Source organism: Symphalangus syndactylus, chromosome 5 (assembly GCF_028878055.3).
Source record: "Symphalangus syndactylus isolate Jambi chromosome 5, NHGRI_mSymSyn1-v2.1_pri, whole genome shotgun sequence".
Taxonomy (NCBI): Eukaryota; Metazoa; Chordata; class Mammalia; order Primates; family Hylobatidae; genus Symphalangus; species Symphalangus syndactylus.
The window spans coordinates 34,367,979-34,389,192 of record NC_072427.2 but is presented as its reverse complement, the minus strand read 5'-3'; the positions used below and the strand labels follow the sequence as shown (position 1 = coordinate 34,389,192).

The 21,214-nt window shown below is 41.6% G+C and overlaps 1 protein-coding gene across 2 annotated transcripts in view; it reads left to right on the top strand.

Moving 5' to 3' along the window:
- The window catches only part of THSD4 (thrombospondin type 1 domain containing 4), a 674,737-nt gene that overhangs the window by 466,126 nt on the left and 187,397 nt on the right, over positions 1–21,214 (top strand). The gene's annotated exons all lie outside the window — the stretch shown is intronic.

Below are 21,214 nucleotides of genomic sequence, written 5' to 3'. Positions count from 1 at the left end.
ATTTTGATAAGGATTGTGTTGACTCTGTAGATCACTTTTGGTAGTATGGACATCTTTAATTCTTCCAATCCATGAATGCAGATCTTTCTATTTATTTGTCTTCTTCAATTTCTTTTTTTTTTTTTTTTTTTTTTTTTTTTTTTTTTTTTTATTATACTTTAGGGTTTTAGGGTACATGTGCACAATGTGCAGGTTTGTTACCTATGTATCCATGTGCCATGTTGATTTCCTGCACCCATTAATTCGTCATTTAGCATTAGGTGTATCTCCTAATGCTGTCCCTCCCCCCTCCCCCCACCCCACAACAGTCCCCGGAGCGTGATGTTCCCCTTCCTGTGTCCATGAGTTCTCATTGTTCAATTCCCACCTATGAGTGAGAACATGCGGTGTTTGGTTTTTTGTCCTTGCGATAGTTTACTGAGAATGATGTTTTCCAGTTTCATCCATGTCCCTACAAAGGACACGAACTCATCATTTTTTATGGCTGCATAGTATTCCATGGTGTATATGTGCCACATTTTCTTAATCCAGTCTATCTTTGTTGGACATTTGGGTTGGTTCCAACTCTTTGCTATTGTGAATAGTGCCGCAATAAACATACGTGTGCATGTGTCTTTATAGCAGCATGATTTATAGTCCTTTGGGTATATACCCAGTAATGGGATGGCTGGGTCAAATGGTATTTCTAGTTCGAGATCCCTGAGGAATTGCCACACTGACTTCCACAATGGTTGAACTAGTTTACAGTCCCACCAACAGTGTAAAAGTGTTCCTATTTCTCCACATCCTCTCCAGCACCTGTTGTTTCCTGATTTTTTAATGATGGCCATTCTAACTGGTGTGAGATGGTATCTCACTGTGGTTTTGATTTGCATTTCTCTGATGGCCAGTGATGAGGAGCATTTCTTCATGTGTTTTTTGGCTGCATAAATGTCTTCTTTTGAGAAGTGTCTGTTCATGTCCTCTGCCCACTTTTTGATGGGGTTGTTTGTTTTTTTCTTGTAAATTTGTTTGAGTTCATTGTAGATTCTGGATATTAGCCCTTTGTCAGATGAGTAGGTTGCAAAAATTTTCTCCCATTGTGTAGGTTGCCTGTTCACTCTGATGATAGTTTCTTTTGCTGTGCAGAAGCTCTTCAGTTTAATGAGATCCCATTTGTCGATTTTGGCTTTTGTTGCCATTGCTTTTGGTGTTTTAGACATGAAGTCCTTGCCCACGCCTATGTCCTGAATGGTATTGCCTAGGTTTTCTTGTAGGATTTTAATGGTTTTAGGTCTAACATATAAGTCTTTAATCCATCTTGAATTAATTTTTGTATAAGGTGTAAGGAAGGGATCCAGTTGCAGCTTTCTACATATGGCTAGCCAGTTTTCCCAGCACCATTTATTAAATAGGGAATCCTTTCCCCATTTCTTGTTTTTGTCAGGTTTGTCAAAGATCAGATAGTTGTAGCTATGCGGCATCATTTCTGAGGGCTCTGTTCTGTTCCATTGATCTATGTCTCTGTTGTGGTACCAGTACCATGCTGTTTTGGTTACTGTAGCCTTGTAGTATAGTTTCAAGTCAGGTAGCGTGATGCCTCCAGCTTTGTTCTTTTGGCTTAGGATTGACTTGGCGATGCGGGCTCTTTTTTGGTTCCATATGAACTTTAAAGTAGTTTTTTCCAATTCTGTGAAGAAAGTCATTGGTAGCTTGATGGGGATGGCATTGAATCTATAAATTACCTTGGGCAGTATGGCCATTTTCACGATATTGATTCTTCCAACCCATGAGCATGGAATGTTCTTCCATTTGTTTGTATCCTCTTTTATTTCATTGAGCAGTGGTTTGTAGTTCTCCTTGAAGAGGTCCTTCACATCCCTGGTAAGTTGGATTCCTAGGTATTTTATTCTTTTTGAAGCCATTGTGAATGGGAGTTCACTCATGATTTGGCTCTCTGTTTGTCTGTTATTGGTGTACAAGAATGCTTGTGATTTTTGTACATTAATTTTGTATCCTGAGACTTTGCTGAAGTTGCTAATCAGCTTAAGGAGATTTTGGGCTGAGACAATGGGGTTTTCTAGATATACAATCATGTCATCTGCAAACAGGGACAATTTGACTTCCTCTTTTCCTAATTGAATACCCTTTATTTCCTTCTCCTGCCTGATTGCTCTGGCCAGAACTTCCAGCACTATGTTGAATAGTAGCGGTGAGAGAGGGCATCCCTGTCTTGTGCCAGTTTTCAGAGGGAATGCTTCCAGTTTTTGCCCATTCAGTATGATATTGGCTGTGGGTTTGTTGTAGATAGCTCTTATTATTTTGAGATACGTCCCATCAATACCTAATTTATTGAGAGTTTTTAGCATGAAGGGTTGTTGAATTTTGTCAAAGGCCTTTTCTGCATCTATTGAGATAATCATGTGGTTTTTGTCTTTGGTTCTGTTTATATGCTGGATTACATTTATTGATTTGCGTATGTTGAACCAGCCTTGCATCCCAGGGATGAAGCCCACTTGATCATGGTGGATAAGCTTTTTGATGTGCTGCTGGATTCGGTTTGCCAGTATTTTATTGAGGATTTTTGCATCAATGTTCATCAAGGATATTGGTCTGAAATTCTCTTTTTTGGTTATGTCTCTGCCAGGTTTTGGTATCAGGACGATGCTGGCTTCGTAAAATGTGTTAGGGAGGATTCCCTCTTTTTCTATCGATTGGAATAGTTTCAGAAGGAATGGTACCAGTTCCTCCTTGTACCTCTGGTAGAATTCAGCTGTGAATCCGTCAGGTCCTGGACTCTTTTTGGTTGGTAAGCTATTGATTATTGCCACAATTTCAGAACCTGTTATTGGTCTATTCAGAGATTCAACTTCTTCCTGGTTTAGTCTTGGGAGGGTGTATTTGTCGAGGAATTTATCCATTTCTTCCAGATTTTCTAGTTTATTTGCATAGAGGTGTTTGTAGTATTCTCTGATGGTAGATTGTATTTCTGTGGGATCAGTGGTGATATCCCCTTTTTCGTTTTTTATTGCATCTATTTGATTCTTCTCTCTTTTCTTCTTTATTAGTCTTGCTAGCGGTCCATCAATTTTGTTGATCTTTTCAAAAAACCAGCTCCTAGATTCATTAATTTTTTGAAGGGTTTTTTGTGTCTCTATTTCCTTCAGTTCTGCTCTGATTTTAGTTATTTCTAGCCTTCTGCTAGCTTTTGAATGTGTTTGCTCTTGCTTTTCTAGTTCTTTTAATTGTGATGTTAGGGTGTCAATTTTGGATCTTTCCTGCTTTCTCTTGTGGGCATTTAGTGCTATAAATTTCCCTCTACACACTGCTTTGAACGTGTCCCAGAGATTCTGGTATGTTGTGTCTTTGTTCTCGTTGGTTTCAAAGAACATCTTTATTTCTGCCTTCATTTCATTATGTACCCAATAGTCATTCAGGAGCAGGTTGTTCAGTTTCCATGTAGTTGCGCGGTTTTGACTGAGTTTCTTAATCCTGAGTTCTAGTTTGATTGCACTGTGGTCTGAGAGACAGTTTGTTATAATCTCTGTTCTTTTACATTTGCTGAGAAGAGCTTTACTTCCAACTATGTGGTCAATTTTGGAATAGGTGCGGTGTGGTGCTGAAAAAAATGTATATTCTGTTGATTTGGGGTGGAGAGTTCTGTAGATGTCTATTAGGTCCACTTTATGTAGAGCTGAGTTCAATTCCTGGATATCGTTGTTAACTTTCTGTCTCGTTGATCTGTCTAATGCTGACAGTGGGGTGTTAAAATCTCCCATTATTATTGTGTGGGAGTTTAAGTCCCTTTGTAGGTCACTGAGGACTTGCTTTATGAATCTGGGTGCTCCTGTGTTGGGTGCATATATATTTAGGATAGTTAGCTCTTCTTGTTGAATTGATCCCTTTACCATTATGTAATGGCCTTCTTTGTCTCTTTTGATCTTTGTTGGTTTAAAGTCTATTTTATCAGAGACTAGGATTGCAACCCCTGCCTTTTTTTGTTTTCCAGTTGCTTGATAGATCTTCCTCCATCCCTTTATTTTGAGTCTATGTGTGTCTCTGCACGTGAGATGGGTTTCCTGAATACAGCACACTGATGGGTCCTGACTCCTTATCCAGTTTGCCAGTCTGTGTCTTTTGATTGGAGCATTTAGCCCATTTACATTTAACGTGAATATTGTTATGTGTGAATCTGATCCTGTCATTATGATGTTAGTTGGTTATTTTGCTCGTTAGTTGCTATAGTTTCTTCCTAGCCTCGATGGTCTTTACAATTTGGCATGTTTTTGCAGGGGCTGGTACCGGTTGTTCCTTTCCATGTTTAGTGCTTCCTTCAGGAGCTCTTTTAGGGCAGGCCTGGTGGTGACAAAATCACTCAGCGTTTGCTTGTCTGTAAAGTATTTTATTTCTCCTTCACTTATGAAGCTTAGTTTGGCAGGATAGGAAATTCTGGGTTGAAAATTCTTTTCTTTAAGAATGTTGAATATCTGCCCCCACTCTCTTCTGGCTTGTAGAGTTTCTGCTGAGAGATCAGCTGTTAGTCTGATGGGCTTCCCTTTGTGGGTAACCCGACCTTTCTCTCTGGCTGCCCTTAACATTTTTTCCTTCATTTCCACTTTGGTGAATCTGACAATTATGTGTCTTGGAGTTGCCCTTCTCGAGGAGTATCTTTGTGGCGTTCTCTGTATTTCCTGAATCTGAATGCTGGCCTGCCTTGCTAGATTGGGGAAGTTCTCCTGGATAATATCTTGCAGAGTGTTTTCCAACTTGGTTCCATTCTCCCCATCATTTTCAGGTACACCAATCAGACGTAGGTTTGGTCTTTTCACATAGTCCCAAATTTCTTGGAGGCTTTGTTCATTTCTTTTTATTCTTTTTTCTCTAATCTTCCCTTCTCTCTTCATTTCATTCATTTCATCTTCTATCAGCGATACCCTTTCTTCCAGTTGATCGCATCTGCTACTGAGGCTTCTGCATTCTTCGCGTAGTTCTCGAAACTTGGCTTTCAGCTCCATCATCTCCTTGAAGCCCTTCTCTCCATTGGTTATTCTAGTTATCCATTCTTCTAATTTTTTTTCAAAGTTTTTAACTTCTTTGCTATTGTTTTGAATTTCCTCTCGTAGCTCAGAGTAGTTTGATCGTCTGAAGCCTTCTTCTCTCAACTCATCAAAGTCATCCTCCATCCAGCTTTGTTCCGTTGCTGGTGAGGAACTGCGTTCCTTTGGAGGAGGAGAGGTGCTCTGTTTTTTAGAGTTTCCAGTTTTTTTGGTCTGTTTTTTCCCCATCTTTGTGGTTTTGTCTACTTTTTGTCTTCGATGATGGTGATGTACAGATGGGTTTTTGGTGTGGATGTCCTTTCTGTTTGTTAATTTTCCTTCTACCAGACAAGACCCTCAGCTGCAGGTCTGTTGGAATTTACTAGAGGTCCACTCCAGACCCTGTTTGGCTGGGTGTCAGCACCGGTGGCTGCAGAACAGCGGATTTTCGTGAGACCACAAATTCAGCTGTCTGATAGTTCCTCTGAAAGTTTTGTCTCAGAGGAGTACCCGGTTGAATGAGGTGTCAGTCTGTCCCTACTTGGGGGGTGCCTCCCAGTTAGGCTGCTCAGGGGTGAGGGACCCACTTTAGGAGGCAGTCTGTCCGTTCTCAGATCTCCAGCTGCGTGCTGGGAGAACCACTACTCTCTTCAAAGCTGTCAGTCAGACAGGGACATTTAAGGCTGTGGAGGTTCTCGCTGAGTTTTTATTTGTCTGTGCCCTGCCCCCAGAGGTGGAGCCTACAGAGGCAGGCGGGCCTCCTTGAGCTGTGGTGGGCTCCACCCAGTTCGAGCTTCCTGGCTGCTTTGTTTACCTAACCAAGCCTGGGCAATGGCGGGCGCCCCTCCCCCAGCCTCGTTGCCGCCTTGCAGCGTGATCTCAGACTTCTGTGCTAGCAATCAGCAAGACTCTGTGGGCATAGGACCCTCCGAGCCAGGTGCGGGACACAATCTCCTAGTGTGCCGCTTTCCAGGCCCGTTGGAAAAGCGCAGTATTAGGACGGGACTGACCCGATATTCCAGGTGCCGTCTGTTTTCCCTTTCTTTGACTGGGAAAGGGAACTCCCTGACCCCTTGCGCTTCCCGAGTGAGGCAATGCCTCACCCTGCTTCGGCTCGCGCACAGTGCGCTTCACCGACTGTCCTGAACCCACTATTAGGCACTCCCTAGTGAGATGAAACCGGTACCTCAAGCAGAAATGCAGAAATCACCCGTCTTCTGTGTCGCTGGGGCTGGGAGCTGGAGACCGGAGCTGTTCCTATTCGGCCATCTTGGCTCCACCCTAAACCATACTCTCTTCTTCAATTTCTTTCTTCAATGTTTTATAGTTTTCAGTGTACAGATCTTTTACCTCCTTAGTTAAGTTTATTCCTAAGTATTTTATTTTTGTAAATGAGATTATTTTCTTCATTTCTTTTTGGATAGTTCATTGTTAATGTATAAAAGTGCAACTGGTTTTTGTGTGCTGATGTTGTATCCTGCAACTTTATTGAATTTGTTTATTAGTTTTAACAGGTTTTTTTGTTAGGGTCTAGGATTTTCTATGTATAAGATCATGTCGTCTGCAAACAGAGACAGTTTGATTTTTTTCCTTTCGAATTTGGATGCCTTTTATTTCTTTTTCTTGCTTACTTGCTCCAGCTAGTAGTTCAGTATTATGTTGAATAGAAGTGGCAGGAGTGGACATCCTTGTCTTGTTCCTGATCTTAGAGAAAAAGCTTTCAGTTTGTCACTATTGAGTATGACTTTAGCTGTGGGCTTGCCATATATAGCCCTATTATGTTGTGGTATATTTCTTCTATACCTGATTTGTTAGTTTTTATCATAAAGGGATGTTGAATTGTGTCAAATGCTTTTTTTCTACATCAGTAGAGAGGATTATATAACTAACTGTAGTCCTTCATTCTATTAATGTGGTATATCACATCTTGATTTGCACATGTCGAACCTTCCTTGCATCCCAAGGATAAGTACCACTTGACTGTAGTACATGTTCCTTTTGATGTGCTGTTGAATTTAGTTTGCTAGTATTTTGTTGAGGATTTTTGCATCTGTATCTATCAAGAATATTGATGCTGGCCTTATAAAAAGAGTTTGGAAATGCTCTCTACCTTTCAGTTTTTTTGAAGGGTCTAAGAAACATTGGCATTAATCCTTCTTTAGAGGTTTGGTAGAATTCACTGGTGAAGCCATCCAGTCTTGACTTCTCGTTGTTGAGAGGAATTACTGATTCTATCTCTTTACTTATCATTGGTCTGTTCAGATTTTCTATTTCTTTATGATTTAGTCTTAGTAGGTGGTATATGTCTCAGAATTTATCCTTCTAAGTTATTCACCTTGGCATATAATTATTTATAGTAGTCTCTTAGGATCCTTTTTGTTTCTGTCATATCAGTTGTAATCTCTCCGCGTTCATTTCTGATTGTTTCAGCCTTTGACTCTTTTCTTAGAGTCTAGCTAAAGGTTTGTCAATTTTGTTTATCTTTTCAGAAACCCAACTCTTAGTTTCATTGATCTTTCTGTTGTTTTTCTAGTTTTATTTCATTTATTTCTGCTATAATCTTTATTACTTTCTTCCTTCTGCAAATTTTGGGCTTAGTTATTATTTTTTTTTCTAGTTCTTTGAGGAGCCAAAGTTTCTAAAGTTATGTTGTTTATTTGAAATCTTTGTTTTTTCACGGTCACTATAAATCTTCCTCTTAGAAATGCTTTTGCTGCATCTTATAAGTTTTGATATGTTGTGTTTCCATTTTTGTTTGTATTAATATGTATTTTTATTTTCCCTTTCGATTTCTTCCTTGATGGTTGTTCAAGAGTGGGTTTAGAGGTGCATTGTTTAATTTCCACATGTTTGTGAATTTTTCAATTTTCTTCTGCAATTTCTAGTTTCATAGTATTTTGATCAGAAAGATACTTGATATAATTTCACTCTTCTTAAATTTGTTAAGACTTGTTTTGTGGTGTAATATATGTTCTATCCTGGAGAAGATTCTGTGTGCTCTTGAGAAGAATATGCATTCTGCTGCTGTTGGTAGAATGTTCTGTACATGTCTGTTGGGTCCATTTGGTCTATGTGTTGTTCAAGTCCACTGTTCCTTATGGATTTTCTGTCTGGATGATCTGTTTACTGTTAGTTATACTGGGGTACTAAAGGCCCCTACTATTATTGTGATGCTGTCTATTTTTACCTTCAGTTCTGTCAATATTTGCTTTATATATTTGGGTGCTCCAATATTGGGTGCATATGTATTTATAATTATTCTCTTGATGATTCTTTTGATGAATTGATTCCTTTATCATCATATAATGATTTTCTTTGTCTCTTTTGACTGTTTCCGACTTAAAGTCTATTTTAAGTATAGTCACCTCTACTCTTTTTTGGTTACCATTCACGTGGATTTTTTTTTTCACTTTCTTTCTTTTTTTTTTTTTTTTTTTTTTTTTTTTTTTTTTTTTTTTTTTTGAGACGATGTCTCACTTTGTCACCCAGGCTGAAGTGCAGTGGCATGATCTCGGCTCACTGCAACCTCCACTTGAATCAGTTCAAGTGATTCTCCTGCCTCAACCTCCTAAGTAGCTGGGATTACAGGCATCCACCACCATGCCCAGCTAATTTTTGTATTCTTAGTAGAGACAGGGTTTCGCCATATTGGCCAGGCTGGTCTCAAACTCCTGACCTCAGATGATCTGCCTACCTTGGCCTCCCAAAGTGCTGGGATTACAGACATGAGCCACCATGCCCGGCCTTGACTTTTTTCACTTTCAACCAGTGTTTATCCTTAAAGCTAAAACAAGTCTCTGATAGGCAATGTATAGTTGATCTTATTTTTTAATCCATTCAGGCATTCAGTGTCTTTTGATTAGAGAATTTAATCTATTTACTTTTAAAATAATTATTGATAGTTAAGAACTTACTGTTAATTGTTTCTGTTTTTTAGTTCCTTTTTTCCTTTCTTCCTCCCTAGATGTCCTCATTTGCGATTTGACAATTTTTTGAGGTGTAGTACGCTTTGATTCCTTTCTCTTTGTACTTTGTGTGTCTACTACAGTTTTTATCTTCATGATTTCCATGAGGCTTACATAAAACATCTTATATCTATAATAGTCTTTTTTAAGCTGATAACAAGCTTTGATTGAATTTAAAAATCTACATTTTTAACTTGTTTTTCATATTTTATGTTATTGATATTACAATTTATAACTTTTATGTTGTATCTCTATTAACACATTATTGTAGCCATAGTTATTTTTACTCTTTTGTCTTTTCATTTTATACCAGAATTAAAAGTAATTTATATGCCACCATTACAATATTGGGTTATTCTGATTTTGACTATATTCTTACCATTGTTAGTGAGTTTTATACTTTAAAAGTTTTCATATTGCTAATTTGTGTCTTTTTGTTTCAACTTGGAGAATTCTGGTATTTCTTGTAAGGAAGACCTAATTATAATGAACTTTCGTTTGGGAAAATCTCTTTGTCATTGTAATTTCTGAAGGACAATTTTAGCAGATATAGTATTCTTGGTTTGCAGAGTTGTTTGTTTGTTCCTTTTGGCACTCTGAATATATCCTCACTGTCTCCTCACCTGCAAGGTTTCTGCCAAGAAATCCACTTATAATCTCATGGAGTTTCTTTTGTCTATGAAGAGTCACTTTTCTCTTGTTGCATTGAAAATTCTCTCTTTGTATTTGACTTTTGACAGTTTGGTTATAATGTGTCTCAGTGAAGATCTCTTAAGGTTCAGTCTGTTCATGGTTACTTGGGCATCATGGACCTGGATGCTGAATATCCTTCCCAGAATTGTAAAGTTTTTTGTCATTATTTCTCTAAACACGCTTTCTACCTCTTTCTCTTTCTCTGCTCCTTCTTTGACTCTCATACTGCATATATTGGTTCACTTGATGGTGTCCCATAAGTCTTGTAGGCTTTCTTTACACTTGTTTATTCTTTTTGTGTGTGTGTGTGCCTCTAACTAGATAATTTCAAATGACTTGTATCTGAGCTTACCAATTCTTTCTTCTGCATGATTGAGTCTGTTGTTGAAGCACTCTATTGATTTTTTTCAGTTCAGTCGTTGTATTATTTAGTGCCAGGATTTTTTATAGTTTCTATTTCTTTATCAAACTTCTAATTTTATGCATGTATCATTTTTATGATTTCATTTAGTTATCTAATTCTTTTGTAGCTCATTAACTTTAAGGTGATTATTTTGAATTCTTTGTCAAGCAGTTCATGGATCTCCATTTCTTTAGGGTTGGTTACTGGTGTTCTGTTAGTTTATTTTGGCAGTGTCATTTTTGCCTGATTCTTCATAATTCATGTAGCCTTAGATTGAAGGAGCAGATACATTTTCTAGTCTTTTCCATCTGGTTCTGGCAGATAAAGACTTTCTCTTGGCTGATGGGACTATCTCTGGGATCATATTCTTCTATCTTGCTGATGTCACACCCCTCAATATAAATGTTTTATGTCACAATTTCTATTTCTATAGGTCAGAAGTCTGGGCACAGCATGACTAGGTTTTCTGTTCAAGGTCTCACTGGGCTGAAATCAAGGCATTTACCAGGGCACCACCCTCATCTAGAGCTTGGAATCTTTTTCTAAGCTCACTGGTTGTTGCCAGAATTCATTTCCTTGCATCTGGAAGACTGAAGTAGCCATTTCCTTGTTGGCCCTCAGCTGAGGGATGCTCTGAGAGTCCTAAAGGCCACCCACATTCCTTGTCACATAGCTCCCTTTGTCTTCAATCAGAAACAGCATGCTGAATCCTTCTCATACTTCAAACCTGTGACCAAAAAGAGAAAACTATCTGCTTTTAAAGGGATCATGTGATTAGGTCAGGCCACTCTGATAATTTTTCTGAAGGTCAACTGTGCCATTTAACATAACCTAATCGTGGGAGTAAACTCCAACACATTCACAGTTGTGGGATTATCCAGGGTATGCAGTACAGCAGAAGCAGGAAATCTGGGGATCATCTTAGAATTCTGCCTACACTATTCTGTGTTTCTTTCATGAAGCTGTTTACATTCGTTAAAGGAAGCTGTTTATCAGAACCAACAAGCGTTATGCCTACTCAGTGCTAGGCCCTATGGAAGATACAAAATGCACGTAGGAATAAGCCCATCTCTGACCCTTTACAGTTTTCAAAGCACTTTTATAGCTGTGATCTCATTTTCTCTTTTAAAAACCAAAAAACAGTTTTACCATTTTATAGGTAAAGAAAATGGCAGATAGAGAGGTTAAAAGATTAACTTGAGGTAACAAACCCAGTGGCTTGGAAGCTGAGACTTTTGACTCAAGAATGAGATCCTCTACCTCTGAAACCAGGACTCTCCCTGTGGCATAGTTTCATTGTCAAGAATCTTGTCATTGGGAAAAGTGAGACACAGCTGAAGATTAGGAGGAAATAATCATACTGGTGCTTTTATTTATTTATTTTTAATTTTTTATTTTTATTTATTTATTTATTTATTTTTTGAGACAGGGTCTCCCTCCTGTCACCCAGAATGGAGTACAGTGATGCAGTCTCTGCTTACCACAGCCTTGACCTCCTAGGCTCAGGTGATCCTTCTGCCTCAGCCTCCCTAGTAGCTGGAACTACAGGGATGTGCCACCATACCCGGCTAATTTTTTTGTATTTTTAGTATTTTAGTATTTTGTATTTTTTGTATTTTTAGTAGACATGCGTTTCACCATGTTACCCAGGCTGGTCTCGAATTCCTGGGCTCAAGCAATCCACCCACCTCGGCCTTCCAAAGTGCTAGGATTACAGGCGTGAGCCACCACACCTGGCCAGTGATGCTTTTAAATGAGGCTTAAGTTCGAGGGCAGTATGGGGCTGGGGTAGCTTGGAATACATGTTGGGGAGATAGGTATCAGTTATGCAGAGTGGGAGAAAAAGAGTGTTGCAGTCAGCGGGCACAGTTTGAGCAAAGACAGGAACAAGCAAAGTGTGTTGTGGGAGCATGGGGAGACCTGTCAAAGGGTTAATGAATGAGTGTTGACAATTTGGTCAGGGAGGTGGCTGAGTCATGGGAAGCCTTGTGAGAGAGGCCCAGGAATTTGCTGTGGGATGTTAGACATTAGGGACCTTTTGTGCTTCTTTAGCTGGAGAGTGATTTAAAATAGCAGTTTTACAATGGAGAGTTGGAGATTCACATAGTCATGCATTCACTCAGCAATTTCAGGTCTGAATGTATATCCAAGGTTCATTAATGCCTTACACAGTGAATTTAGTGGATTTTGACCAGCATGTAAATTATAGAATTAAATGGACTTGAATATATTAAAGGACATGGGATATAAGAGTAACAAGTCCTATTTCATAAAATAGTTCCAATTTGTGTGTGTTTGTGTGTGTGCATACATACTTTGTGTTTTGTGTAGTATGGTGTGATATAAATTAATTATTTATTTATTATTTATTTATTGGAGACAGAGTCTCGCTTTGTCACTCAGGCTGGAGTGCAGGAGCACAATAATAGCTCACTGCATCCTTGCCCTCCTGGGTTCAAGGGATCCTCCCACTTCAGCCTTCCAAGTAGCTGGAAACACAGTCATGCACCACCATGCCCAGCTAACTTTTCAATTTTTTTTGGTAGAGATGGGGCCCCACTGTGTCACCCTGTTGGGTCATGATCTCCTGGCCTCAAGCAATTCTCTGGCCTCAGCCTCCCAAAGTGCTGAGATTACAGGCATGAGACACTACACTTGGCCTAAAATGTATTTCTTACTGTTGGTTGCAGTAAAAAGTTTGAAAAGTACTACCCAGAAAAACCCTTGTACATGTGTGCACAGAGACGAGTACAATAATGTTGCTAGCAGCACTGTTTATTATCACCAATAATTGGAAACATTCTCAATCTCCATCCCCAGGAGAATAGATAAATAAGTTGTGGCTACGCATGTAATGAAGTACAGAGTAACACTTTAAAAACAGGAAAACTAGAGCCACATGTGTCATCATGGACACAAATAAGAAATCAAATGTGAAAGAAAGATGGTTTCTGAATTATAAATGTATTATATCATTTATAGAAACTTTTTAAAAATGTAAAACAATACCATCAATCATTTCTAGATCTATACATATCAGTAGGAATATAAATACGCATGAAAATTATGAATGCCAAATTGATGAAGGAGATCAAGGATGAAGGAGAGAGGGGAATGGAGTTGAGGGAAGGACATTCGGTCATATCTGTTGGGCTAAGACAAATCTGGGTGATGGAAACCCAAGTGTTTATGGTGTCGTTCCCTATCTTTGCCTGAAGACTTGAAGAAATATTCCATAATACATTTGTTCACAGCAGAATTTCAGAATGGCATGAGCCAGTGCTGGACCAAGACTGATTTGGCAGCTTGTAATAATGTAGTTTTGAGGCCATGTGGACCCGGACTAGTTTGATGAAAGGAATAGGCCATTCTCACTATGCAGCCACAAAAAGGAACATGATCATGTCCTTTGCAGGAACATGGATGGAGCTGGAAGCCATTATCCTCAGCAAACTAACGCAGGAACAGAAAACCAAATACTGCGTGTTCTCACTTATAAGTGGGACCTGAATGATGAGAACACATGGACACATGGTGGGGAACAACTGGGGCCTGTCAGAAGGGGTGGGTGGGGGGAGGGAGAGCATCAGGAAGAATAGCTAATGGATGCTGGGCTTAATACCCGGGTGATGGGATGATCTGTGCCGCAAACCACCATGGAACATGTTTACCTATGTAACAAACCTGCACATCCTGCACACGTACTCTGAACTTAAAAGTTGAAGAAGGGCCAGGTGCGATGGCTCACGCCTGCAATCCCAGCACTTTGGAAGGCCGAGGCAAGCAGATCATGAGGTCAGGAGATCGAGACCATCCTGGCTAACATGATGAAACCCGTCTCTACTAAAAATACAAAAAAAATTAGCCGGGCATGGTGGCAGGCGCCTGTAGTCGCAGCTACTCAGGAGGCTAAGGCAGGAGAATGGCTTGAACCCGGGAGGCGGAGCTTACGGTGAGCCGAGATCGCGCCACTGCACTCCAGCCCGGGCAACAGAGCAAGACTCCATCTCAAAAAAAAAAAAAAAAGTTGAAGAAAAAAAAGAATAGGCCGTTCTCAAATGACAATATGTATGATAACAGTAATGACAATATCTTGTGTTGTGAAAGGGCTTTTCAAAATAGAAAAGCATTTCTGTAGACTTCCTCTTACCTATTGTCACAAAATGGGCAAGGCAATTGTTTATTATTATGAACCTCAGAAAGCTGGAATTTGGAGAAAGTCAGTGACTGAAGGTAAGACAGTAGTGTGTGGTGGAGTTGGGAATTGCACCTCGCTGTCCATGGCTTTTCTAGCCTTTCAAGGCTGCCCAGTTGTGCCTTTCTGTTTTCCATTTATGCATGTCACAAACACATAACTATGTGATAAGATTTTGATCGCTCCGACAGCTTCGGTTGTCACACAGCAAGAGCATTGCTATACCCATCCTCTTGGCGGACTCCCATCTGCAAGGTAGAGGAGCAGATCATCCCCTGGGCTTCCCCATCACACATGTGACATGATTCATGTGTGGCAGATGACACCGAAAGGGAGAGTTCAAGGACAAACACCTGGTGAATTCATGCTGGTGGAGCTCTAGGAGATGTCAGAGGGCAGCTGTTGGGAGTATGAGGCCCAGTGTAACCTTCTGCAAGAATGTTTGCAACCAGCCTATTTGTGGGAGAGACATTTAGACTGGGGCCAGATTTTTTTTTTAGAAAAAAAAAAAAAAATCCAGATATGTTCCATATACCAAAAACTGAGAAACAAAAAAGTGGGTGTATAACAAAAAGGCAGCAGGTAAACAGGTAAATGGGAATGGTATTGTTCAGAAGTGGTTTCATTATAGAAATAAAGGAAGAAAAGAAGAAAACAAATGTTTGTGGGCCTGATGTTAGGCACCATGTTGTGTTTTCATGAACATTATCTCATGTAATTTTCCCATCCCTATGAGGCAGGTGTTAATGCCCCTCATTTTAAAGACGAGGAAAAGAGAGCTGGGGGATTAGCTTGTTGGCCCAAGGTCACTGGCTAGCATGTGATGTAGCCAGGATTTGAGCTAGGGTTTTGCTCCATAGCTTGCAATGTTTCCTCCCTATCACACAGCAGTAACATTGAAAGAGAAAAGAACACACATTTCCAAGCCAACATGTGGTCACCATGGGAAGAAGCAGAGAGGAAATTTGGATCTTTTGGCAGGGAAACCATTTGAGGTTCTTGACAGTTGTTGAGGTGAATGCCCTGTTCCCCCATGTTCCACCAGCAGTGAAGCGCATGATGGGCAGGAGCTGCAGGACGCAGCGGCAGGGAGAAGGAAGTTGGCAGCCCCCAGAGCCATCTGAGCATGTGCACAGCCGCATGGCCCTGCTGCCCCAGGAACTGAGCTGTTACTTGTCTGTAGAGGTGCCGGGAGAAGCTGTTTGCCTGGCATGACAAGTTGGAATTCAGAACACATTTTCCCACAGAAATCATGCCCTCCTGGGTAATTGGGTTCTGGTCTCCAGAACAACGACAGAATCGTGTCACTGTTCTATACGTGGTGATCGGGTTCCCAGACCTGTCTATAAAAGTGAATATACTGTGGGCTGGATTCACTTTTATAGGTAGGTCTGGGAACCCAATCACCATTTACAGAATGCATTTTGTGGGAAAACACGTTCGTAGTTCAGCTTTCAAATGTTTGGAACATAGCCTGCCTCTAGGTTGAGAACAGCATACATTAGAATATTGAGCATCGAGGTGTTTCAAGTCCTGAGTTTCAGTGCTGACTGAGAGGAGGGGTGAGGAGTAACATTTAGCAAGCAGCCACACGGGTCCCATGCTGAGCTGACTGTCCTGCCTGCCTTCTCTCATCGCGTTCCAGCTTAGTTCTGTGAGGTCAGCAGGAGCATCTTTGTTTTAAATGCAGAGCAATTGGAATGTTGGAGAGATTCATTAACTTTTCCAAGGATATGCACCTAGCGAAAATAGAGATTTGAACCTCAGGTTCTTTCCAGAGAGGGTCAGAGCCAAATCTAAATCAAGTGGAGAAGTGAGCAGAGGTTTCTATCCTGTCCCTAGCCTTATCTCTTTGTCCATTGTGATAAAAAGAGCCTGTAAGTCACCCTCATGGGTGACCTTTTAAAAGCACCCTAACTCGCTGGAGACAGTGTGACAAGGCAGGATGACAGTGCCCTCCTACCTGTTCCTGCCCTTCCCCTGCCTCTCTGCTCATCTCTCTTCTGTCCTCGGTGTTTGGATGCAAATTCTTACTATCGGCTGGGGAATGGTGGCTCACGCCTGTAATCCCAGCACTTTGGGAGGCCGAGGTGGGTGGATTACAAGAGCCCAGGAGTTCAAGACCAACCAACCTGGGCAACATGGCAAAACCCTGTCTCTATAGAAAAAAAAATGCAAAAATTACCCAGGCATGGTGGCATGTGCCTGTAGTCCCAGCTACTTGGGAGGCTGAGGTGGGAAGATTGCTTGAGCCCGGGAGGTCAAGGCTGCAGTGAGCCATGATCGTGCCACTGCACTCCAGCCTGGACAACAGCACAAGACCCTGACACCCCTTCCCACCCCTCCGGCAAAAAAATCTTACTACCCAAATTAGTGACTGTTTGAAATCGCTAAGAATGGGGGCTGATGAGAAAGAGGGAAGAGGGGAAAGGTGCCCAGGAACAGGAGGGACTTGAGAGAGTGGTGAGGTGGGGCAGCTGGACATGAGCTACACAATGGTGCTGAATGCAACTCAGCATGGGGGTTGCCTTTTCCTGCCCGGTCCCTCTCTCTGCCCCTTCTGCCTCACAGCCCAGGGATCCACTGGACTCTTACTTCCTTTCACTCCACTCTGTTCCCAAGCCTGGATGGATCTTTTTTTTTTTTTTTTTGAGACAAAGTGTCACTGTTGCCCAAGCTGGAGTGCAATGGCATGATCTCAGTTCACTGCAACCTCCAACTCCCGGGTTCTAACTATTCTCCTGCCTCAGCCTCCCCAGTAGCTGAGATTACAGGCATGTGCCGCCATGCCCGGCTAATTTTTGTATTTTTAGTAGAGACAGGGTTTCACCATGTTGGCCAGGCTGGTCTTGAAGCTCTTGACCTCATGATCCACCCACTTCGGCCTCCGCTGTTAGTAGCTGGGATTTCTGCCCTCTGTGAGCCAGCCTCTGCTGGAGCTCCAGAGTATCCAGCCCGACCCAGGTGTGCCCAAGTGATCCAGGCTTCCCAAATCAAAGAGGCTCCCCACATTGCCTTAGGTGGAGACCTTAGGCCTCTTCCCTGGGGTCTCAGCTGCTTCCCAGGCTTCAGCAGCAGACATGGGAAAGCCATGCTCCAGATCGTTGGTGCTCAGACCTCCATGTATCAAACAAGCATTAACCCATTTCCTACCCCATATCCATGTTGTGTGATGTGCATCAGGCAAAATAAGATACAGTCTTGGTCTGGAGGACTTCCTAGTCGAGAAAGAGAGACAGAAGTTAACAAAGTGTATTTTATGCATAGGGATATACAAGGAGCTCCGGAGTGGAAATAAAGGAGCAGCTGAGTCTCCTTTGGGAGGGAGGGATTGGGGAAGGCTTTTCTGAAGAGGTGACATCTGAGCTAGGTGTTGAAGAAGAAGGGAGCATTTACCAGCTATCTAGGGGCTCAATCAATCCCAGTGGTGGGAACTAAGTGGTGATACGGTATAAACAAGAAAAGTTTGGCATAGAGAACAAAGATGAGCTGAGTTTGAAAAGTCAGCTAGTTTCTTACTAAACTAAATGTATGAGCTTCTGTCTTTAGTCAGATTGGGATTGGAAGCTGTCTTCTACACAGGTAATGGGTGATGCTGGAAAGGTACTACGGGTGGGCAGGCCTGGAAGTCAGACACTGTGAATCCTAAATATTTGTTTTAACAAGGTGATATGGTTTGGCTGTGTCCACATCCAAATCTCAACTTGAATTGTATCTCCCAGAATTCCTATGTGTTGTGGAGGGACCCAGGGGAGGTAATTGAATTATGGGGGCTGGCCTTGCCTGTGCTAGTCTCATGATAGTTAATAAGTCTCACGAGATCTGATGGGTTTATTAGAGGTTTCTGCTTTTGCTTCTTCCTCATTTTTCTCTTGCCACCACCATGTAAGAAGTGCCTTTTGCCGGGCCCGGTGGCTCACGCTTGTAATCCCAGCACTTTGGGAGGCCGAGGCAGGCGGATCACGAGGTCAGGAGATCGAGACCACGGTGAAACCCCGTCTCTACTAAAAATACAAAAAATTAGCCGGGCGTGGTGGCGGGCACCTGTAGTCCCAGCTACTCGGAGAGGCTGAGGCAGGAGAATGGCGTGAACCCGGGAGGCGGAGCTTGCAGTAAGCCGAGATTGCGCCACTGCACTCCAGCCTGGGTGACAGAGTGAGACTCCGTCTCAAAAAAAAAAAAAAAAAAAAAAATGAAGTGCCTTTTGCCTCCTGCCATGATTCTGAGGCCTCCCCAGCCATGTGGAACTGTAAGTCCAATTAAACCTCTTTTTGTTCCCAGTTTCGAATGTCTTTATCAGCAGCTTGAAAATGAACTAATACACAAGCCATATGTTCAGCACTTTGGAAGCTCAGAGGGCCTAAAATTGCATATGTGTGTATGCAAGTCCAGGGGATGCAGATTGTATTTCCAAAGAGTCCTGTTAAGTGGAGAACATTCTACCTTGAATTATTGAGCAGAAGACTCCCCCAACTCCATCACCTCAAGATCCGCTAGTTCAACGCCCTCCATTTAAAGATGGTAGCTACTGTTATACCCATTCTACAGATGAGGAAAGCAAGACCCAAAGACGCTAGAAACTTGCCCAAGTTCTGCATAAGTGACAAAAAGGGATTTGCGTCTGTGTTTTTGTTAACTACGCAGATCGATTAGACTGAGAGAGATAGCACAGCTTTTCACTGGTGACCATTTCAGCATCTCCTAACCGTTAAAGTCAGGACATGCATCTTCCATCCTACCTCACTATTGCTTCTTTTCCAGCGAAAGTTCAGTTTTGTTTGTTTCGTATTTTTAAAATCACAACCAGAATGTCCTTGAGGTATTCCTTGTTTGTGTTTTTTTATCTTGTGAGTATTTGTTTCATCCTTTATTAAAAACATGTCTTAAGAGGAATCGCTGTCTGTGGTGGTTGAGTGAAATGTTGGGGCGACTTCTATTTTGCTGACTGGCTTGAGGGGAGAGTGGCCTTCCACAAATGACACAGTGTGTGTCACCCTTCTGTGGGTAGGAATGCAGTCAGATCGTGACATTGTTGTGGTTTTCTCTCTTTCTTCCTCTTCTCCAAGTAGAAACACAAGATAATTATCCAAAGGCCTTTTTTTTATGAAAGTCTTCCACCACATTCCAGAAGTGGCCATCTGTTTTTCTGATGCACTAAATGCATCCGTGCATCATCTTCCAGAAGGTTCTGTGAAAGCTTATTGCTAAGAGTTTTGTATTTTATAAACTGAGTTGCCATTCAGATTGTCCATAGTATCAACCTAAGACTGGCTCAATGGGGACAGAATAAGATATTAGTTCTATCTAGTTACTCCAGATTGAGTCACTTGTGGGAACTCTTTGAATTCTAAAGTTTCCTGGTGTGGACGGGGCCTAGGTTGATCCTAAAGACCAAAATCTTTAGGCTCAGTTGGGCCAAAATGTTAATGATAGAACCACCTTCTGTTTGTTTCCCTTTCTACATGGTAGGGTTAGAATCCTGCAGGCCTCCTGGCTGGGGAGCACAGCTCTGTTTTGGAGACAGCAGAAGCATGTAGCAGCAGAGGGAGGTGGAAGAGTGGCAGTGGTTTGTCGGGCCCCTAGGTGACCCTGGTTCTCCTGACTTGGAATGCTGTTGTTTAAGAGCGGCAGCCAAAGAGGGGGTGTGGGGAAGAAGGAAAGCAGCCAAGGAACAATGAAGCCACAAGCTTTAGGGAACAGGGCTGGGTGAGGCAAAGAGGAACTCTTGCTAAACCAAAATATTTAACTAGATTTTACTTTTTTCAGTCAGTCCAAATTATTTGTTTGAAAGTTTCACTTTGAAGTTGTTTCTTTTCTAATTGTTCCAAAAAATATTGTTCTTTTAATCTTGTTTTTGGGTGGGGCCATTGACCATTTAGATTATTTCTAAATTATAGCATTAAATTTCTCAAATTCTTGGGGACGTTTTCTGTCACAGGCCTTCCTTGGTGCTACCCAGAATCTCCTGTCTCAAGTAGGCAAGAATATGTGTAAGAACAGCCTGGCTGAAACTGACAATTTGACTCTTTAGCAATTGATATGTATTATACCTTGCAAATTTTCAGAGATTCAGAAAGTTGCTAAATAGGTATAGGCGCATGCACACACACACACAGATGTATGTGTGTAAGTATATCAGAATACACATGTGGTAACATATATATGCAGCTCTTCTAGACTTCTTTACAGAGTGTTTATGCCAGCTATTTCTATAGACAACATACATTATAAAAGACGTAATAACAGAGGTCATTTTAAGGATCATTAGACCTTTAAAGAAAAAGCTTTTTACCAAAAAGCATGTATACAAAGAAAGCACTTTTAATACTTCATTTGGAAGAACAGGAGGAGAAGACTCCTGGTCAAACCACCTAGTTCTGATGACTTCGTTTCTCCTGCATATGTCCCACCCCCAAGTATTGGATGACACTGACAAATTTTTAACAAGCTCGACGCCCTATGTGAGAAGTGTCTCTTCCCTCTATGGCCTCCTAGGGTGGGAAAGCAGATCCCTTCTCGTCCCCAGGCATGGCTTCCAAGCTGCCAGGACCCTGCGATACATGTCTCATCAGGGAACACCTGTGTGTCAGCCCCAAAGGAAGTGAGTTCAGGCACTTCCTTGAATTGCTTTTCATTTCTCCCTCAGACATTTATTGAGCGCCAGACATTTAGTGAACACTTTCTGTGGGCCCAATCCTGTGCTGGGCCTTAGGATCACCCAGATGAATAAGTCATGGTTCAGGCCTTCAGGGTGCTCCCAGGCTATCAGGGGAACAAGAAGTGTTCCTAGTGCAGGCTAAGCTGAGCAAAGAGGACCGGTCGAGAGATCGAGGCCAGGCTATCTTGGTGGGCAGAGCCCTGGGGGTTAGCAAAGGCTTCGCCGAGCCAGTTGTTTTAAAGTTAGACCTTGAAAGACTGCTAAGAATTGGTCAGGAAGATGAGC